The following is a 6,855-nucleotide window of genomic DNA, read 5'->3' as shown; positions in this document are numbered from 1 at the left end:
AGTACGATTTGAATGCGTGACAGCCCGTACGGAAGAAAAGGGCCTTACTACGTTTCGTGACGTCACAGTCATCTTTTGTCAGAACAAAATCTTTGTAATCGTGCATCTATTGTTATTGACCGTTCTCCGCAAAAAAAAAAACGATCGATGAGGCGTTCTGCTTTATTGCTGTTTGCATTTACAAATTCAGTAAACACGGTGGTTTATTATATGCAGTCTGCAACGTGCATCCTTCTACAGGAACAATAGACAAACTCAAATCATTGCGTTTTAAGTGTCTTTATACTTTTAGGAGATGTAAAGGGGAACTCCCAATGACGGTTATTTTGTAGACAAGGAATGAACTGCCAAAATTTAAGCCAATAACTAATAAATGTCATATTGAACACGGGAGGGGGGAGCGCTGTATTTTGCTAGGGAGGGGAACAAAACTTCACGAAAGCTGTGCCTCCATAATAATAAAAATTATTATTATAGGACCTAGTTTTATCAAAACAATTTTGTTTATTAATGTGTTTGTTATATTCATTCTATTTCTTGAAATAATGGTTTTTGTAATGTTTTTATAATAAGAAGGATTTCTGCTTTTCCACACGACAATCAAAGAAAAATATTTTCTTGTCCTGTATTGTTCAAGCAGAAAACTGCGTCATTGATAAATGGACATTTTGGGATCCTATACTTTAATTCAAAACAAGAAACATGCCCCGAATGCACGTATATTTTTATTTTGTTGGTGGTATCCCGATCGACCCCCCCTCACGCAAATGATTGACACTGTCTTTATGACCAATATAGTCTACACACATACGACAACGAATGACATGTCATAATTCTACGTGCATGCAAATATATAACCAAGTTCTTTATCGAATTCTTGTAAGGCTAATCTAAAGTAGGATCCTAAAATAAATTATGTTCGTTTATGACTCATAATAAAACATTATAAAACCTATATAGGTGCATTTTATTTCCGCGAATACTTTCAGAGAATTGTTTGCGCTTAGTAGTGACTGAAACAACAATTTTAAGATAGTCATCAAATGACAGAGAACATACTAATCTTAAGATAATGAACAACTTCATTAAGTTTGTTTGTATTGCTTTATTTTGTTTGTTTGTTTGTGTGCACTGGCATTTGCCCCCCCCCCCCAAAAAAAAAAAAGTTCCATGAGGAAAGGGAAGAAGAAGGGGGGAGATATGGCGCATCGGGGGGGGGGGGATTTAAAAAGTTACGAGCGAGCGAGGAAAAACTTCAACACTTTTATCATAAAAATCAAATTTTGTAATAGATTTTGACATAATATTCAGAAAATAATAATAATATTTCACCCTCAACTTTTTCCTTTTCTCTTTGTTCCCCTTGGTCGTGAAAAAATGGGGGGGGGGACCCCCCCATCCGTACGCCACTGTTCGTGTGACTGTATAATCAAAGCGTTATAAAGTGAGTAATTAGACGATCAGCACTACATTTCAGGCATGATTAATTGGGTGATTATGAAGTAAATGCCAATTGTGGTCAATAAGTTTTATTTTTTACAGTCACTGGAAGAAAAAACAACAAAATAGGCCTAAATGGCTACAATGTAAATCATAATGAACAAAAGAAAATAATATACATAACAAATGTACGTATAAATAAATGAATAACATCAATAATTTGGATTCATTCATGATTAGATACCCCCGACAAAAGGAAAAAATATATACAGTATATACAATCAGGGATAAATAGGGGAAGGCGGGGTAAGTTGTGACAGTTTTTGCTTTTTGCATGTTAGAATTGATATGATTAATAATCTTGTCGAAATAAGTATCTTGCCTTGAAATTTAATTCTTCTGAAATATTTTCCACCTATATATAACTTTCTATCCCCACACTGAAAGTCATCGTGACCTTTGAAAAAAACGATGTCAAATGGCTCAACTTGCCCCATATATGGGGTAAGTTTGAGCCACCTTCTGGGGTAAGTTGAGCCACAAAAACTATGTACAAAATGTATGAGGGGAGAACCAGCATGTCAATTTTTTGTTTAAAGTCTTTTCGCTTACTAATTCTCTATAAATACTAACATCCTTTAAAAGGAAAAGAGCAGTCATGTTAATTTGCTCCTTTCAGCCAGCATTTCAATCGATTTTTATGGTTTGTTTGTTTTTTAAGATACATTACCATAGGAATTACCATGGCTCAACTTGCCCCATGCTGTTTGGCTCAACTTACCCCAGTCCGAACTTATTGCGATAATTTTGTATCCACACATTTATTATGCATCCATCATATAAAAGACTATGACAAGAATGAAGATCCATACCTGGACTAATAATGTTGCTATCATGTCTTTATTATATTTAAAGACGTGTGTGTTTATAAAGCACTTATCTATTTCACACTCTTTTTTTTATACTTTTTTGGCTGAAATTCATATTTTTCCCTCTAAAAAACTACTTTTTGTTTCAAAGTTGAAAACAATGTGGTGGGGTTAGGGGTTATGCTATGGGTCATCAATACATGACACCACCACAATGTCTGACTCATTCATTATTGGCCTGGGGCTGGTGGCTCAACTTGCCCCTATGCTCAACTTACCCCGCCTTCCCCTATAGTGTATACAGTGCTATCGTCCCTATCATCTTTCGTAAATCGTAAAAATGTGGAATAAAGAAGAAAAATAAGCAAAGAGTTAAAAAGATGAAAGAAATATTATTTGAAAGAAATGGCAATGAGTCGTCAAAAATACGATTCCTTCCATCAGTATTTCAACCTTTCCAATCACATAAATCAAAATCATTTTGGGGACCATCTCGCCCTATCGGAATAGAAATGAAAACACACCGTGTAACTGCCCATCTATACAACTGTCAGAGTTCGTTTGGTTTTCGTGAATGACATAACCTGACAGATAATACTATAGTACGTCTAAAATAAAACGAATTAGGTCTTCAAACATTATACGGTGCAGGTTAATTAATACCTTCGCTTCTTCATATAATTGGCCTAATTTATGAATATTTCAATGTCTTGTTCAGTAAATACAGCTGAACTGTATGGAAAAGATCATAATGCGCCTCAGAATGTTTGAGGACAGATGGCGCTATACAGACGCCCAATTTATCCTGTAGTTTAATTATCGTTTTGATTTTGTTGTTCTATTGAACAGCAAATCAAATAAGGGATAAAATAATGTATTTACACTATTTTGGAAAAAGAACATTACAAAAAATAAAAAGGAAGATGGAATAAAATTAAAAGACAGAGTACGTATACAGAGTTCAAATATTTTGCCACTTAGTTCCATTGTATTCAATGTTATACACTGCTCCATTCTATTTATTTATTGTTTTTTTTTTGGGGGGGTTCTTTACCCCCCCCCCCCCGCTTGGTATATTGCGTGTCGGTTGGAATACTACATGTCACATCTGAACAGGGGTTCCTAGAGTGATAGGCAAGGACATGTGATCTAAAGCTATAGATAGGACATCATCAACGTGAACTTGGGGGACTTAATAATGATGCGGGATGGTATAGGGTCCAACATCGAATTAACTAGCTCGGCGTGCATATGGGCATATCTAAAATACCAGAGTTTGAAGGCAAACCAAAACACAGCCGAACTAACACAAATCATGTAAGAAATATTGTTATATAATTACATGAGAGGAAAAATCAGAGAAGACAAGAAGCAGACGAATATGACGACACGAAAATGAAGATCGGGAAGAGATGGGAAAAGGACAGAGGGGGAGAGAGGGGAGACAAAGATGGAGGGTTGGAGTGAAAGAGAGAGAGAGGGGGAAAGAGGGAAGAGATCGAGAGAGATAATCAGAGAGAGTAGAAGCCAGAAGGTGCATGGAGTCAACCTACAGGAAGCACATCCCTCGGTTAATAACGTAATGTAAAACCCTTCTTGCTCTCTCGCTTCATCCACTTGAAATTTCAGTTGCCGTTGCAAAGATTGTAAAATTGATTTTGATCTCGTTTGTGCCTAAATTTTAGTGAATTATCAAAGGAACGTGATTCAAATATCACACTACACAGGGGAGGCGCTACAAGGGGGGGGGGGGCAGTCGTCACTATAGTACTGGCCGCCCGTAGTAATTTTCAAGTAGTGAATAGATTGAAATCGAAAGGAAAAGAAGGATAACAAATACCCTTTTAAAGACAAAAAGGAAAAAGGGGGAATGGAAAGTTAAATAAGAGGGGCATTGGGTCGAATAAAATTTACATTTCACAAAATATTCAATTGAGAACATAATGTCACATTTCGAACGCCCCCCCCCCCCGCCTATGAAAATACCCTTGTGCTGTTGTGCCACCTCTACTTAGAAATACTGTCGTACCAAGGATTTTCCTAAAGGGGGGCAAATTTTTTGGAGGATATTTCATCCTCGAAAAAAAGAAAATTGACAAGCCCCCCCCAAAAAAAAAGAAAGACAAGCAAAAAAAGGGTCTTCGGGTTCAAAAGAGGGGGCACACGTCTGTTTCATTGCATTGTTACATTACAAATTATTAATTTGGCTTCTCAAAGGGGGGGGGGCACGTCCACTGGATCAGTTGTGACTCGTCAGGGGGGGGCAGGGATACGTCCTCCTGCCCCCCTTTAGGTAAGCTAGTGCTTAGAAACATCAATGGGAAGTCTGAGACACTTGCCTCAAATGATAAGCAAGCGCTTTAATTATTCTTTTATAAATAAGCACAATGAAAGCTGAAAGCGTAGACCCATTGGCCTGTATCAGCTCCTGCAGCTGTACCATCTTTGGAGCAAGTTTTAGTCTGTGTGTAATTTTAATTTTTATTATATAAAGAAAGACAAGGTAACAATAATAAGAGCTGAGTAATATATAGCGCATACATTCGTAATTCCGAAGCTTTGTTATTCCGAAGGTTCGGATATTCTGAAGGTTCGTAATTCCGAAGGTTCGTAAGTCCGACAACGAATGAGGTACGTAATTCCGAAGGTTCACTAGTCCGAAAACAATGTGAGGTTCGTAATTCCGAAGGTTCGTTAATCCGAAAACGAAATGAGGTTCGTAATTCCGAAGGTTCGTTAGTCCGAAAACGCAATGATTAACGAACCTTATTTCGTTTTTGGACTAATGAACCTTCGGAACATCGAACCTTATTTCGTTTTCGGACTAATGAACCTTCGGAATAACGCCACAAATGTTAGGATTACCGTACCCTTTTACGTTTTCGGATTAACGAACATCAAGGTATAGGCAATTTACGTGTTTTGGAAGTACGAACCTTCGGAATAAACAACTTTCGGAATTACGAAGTGTAACCATGCATATATAGATTTGGGGGCTCACAGAGGGCTCACAGACTTTGGAAAGATGCTCCACATCCAAAATAAAGTCCCCTAAAAATTGCCTCATTACATCTCTGAAAGGGGTTTTAAAAAGACCTGTAACAAATATCTATCCCATGAACACGAATCAGCACACTGATGCTTCAGAAAACCGAACTTCAAGAATTCTTCCTTGGTTATATTGTGTGGAAAAAAGAAAGAAAATGAGAACAAAATAAACAGATAAAGAATAAGAAAGCTGTGGCTATTTGAAAAGAAAAAAAAATCACTATGACTGAGCATCAAATTGGCAATATTGTGAGGAGATTGTGATTCTCCCATTAGCCCTGTACTACTTATAAAGATTTGCAGTTTTCTCTCAAAAGAACAACCCCCTTGCATGATAATCATTAATGACTTACACAGGAGATGATACATGTCCTCATCAAAGAAAATACGCTTCCTGGTAAGAGTGTTTTGGGGAAAAAGGGCATTTTAGTTATTTTGTGCATTGGAGCATATCACAATCATCAAAGAATATTTACTTAGCGGTCCATACACAGTAAAAAAAAATGATACAACGCTGTTTACTATATGAACCTTACAGTAATTATTTAAACAGTTTAAACAACTGTTTAAATCTTAAGCAACAAAGCTTAATTTTCAATAACTAATTGTCAATAAATTAAACATGATTGTTTAAACGGTTAAACAAATACTGTAAGGTTCATATCGTAAACAGTGTTGTATAAAATCTTAAACAGCGTTTTTACTATGTATGAAATCCCCATAGGTATAGGTTTTTTTTTCTTTACAGCTTTTTAAGAGAAAATAGATCTTTCTCATTTCTTATCTGATTTTGTTTTGAAATCCCTACATGAGTATTGATTTCATTTATACCACTTTTTAAAATCATATAACTTTCCCATTCTTTCTGACTGTTGTTCAAACTTTCACCAATCTGCTTATCATTTCTCTTTTGTAATTTTCAAACAAATTTTTCCAATCTTGGTAGGGTTCAATCAGCTATCATCACATTGTCACACAAGTTTGGTCCCGTATCTTACACTTTGACCCTGAATGGAAGTCTAAAGTGGTCTTGGTTGACGGATGAAAGTGCCCTTTTGCAAAAGTTATTACAACTTATAGAAAATACAAGTGCACGGGGAATAAGAGAGTTTTAAAATGGAAAGTCCTGGTCACACCGCCCGAGCGTTGTTGGAGCGGTCGTGGAGCGGAGAGAAAAAAAAATCATCACCGCTCGCTAATGTTTACCATTTTCGATTTCGATTGATGTTTTTTTGTTTTCAATTTTTTCCCCAAATTTTTAGAGCGAAATTCGACCCTCTTTCCCTACCGCTCCACGACCGCTCCAACTACGCTCGGGCAGTGTGACCAGGCTTTAACAAAGTGACAATTTTTGACAATAATAATGTCATATTTTACCCAGGGAAGCCACTTCAGTTCCAAAAACAGTTCTCTCAGCGGGCCCTGCTTAACATGATTGTTATTATTACCATTGACAGTTTGTTATAAATATTGAATCTTAAAATATACCTTTTGAGGT

The sequence above is a fragment of the Lytechinus variegatus genome, chromosome 13, assembly GCF_018143015.1.
Source record: "Lytechinus variegatus isolate NC3 chromosome 13, Lvar_3.0, whole genome shotgun sequence".
Classification (NCBI taxonomy): Eukaryota; Metazoa; Echinodermata; class Echinoidea; order Temnopleuroida; family Toxopneustidae; genus Lytechinus; species Lytechinus variegatus.
The sequence above is the reverse complement of the archived record's forward strand: the minus strand, read 5'-3'. Positions refer to the sequence as shown.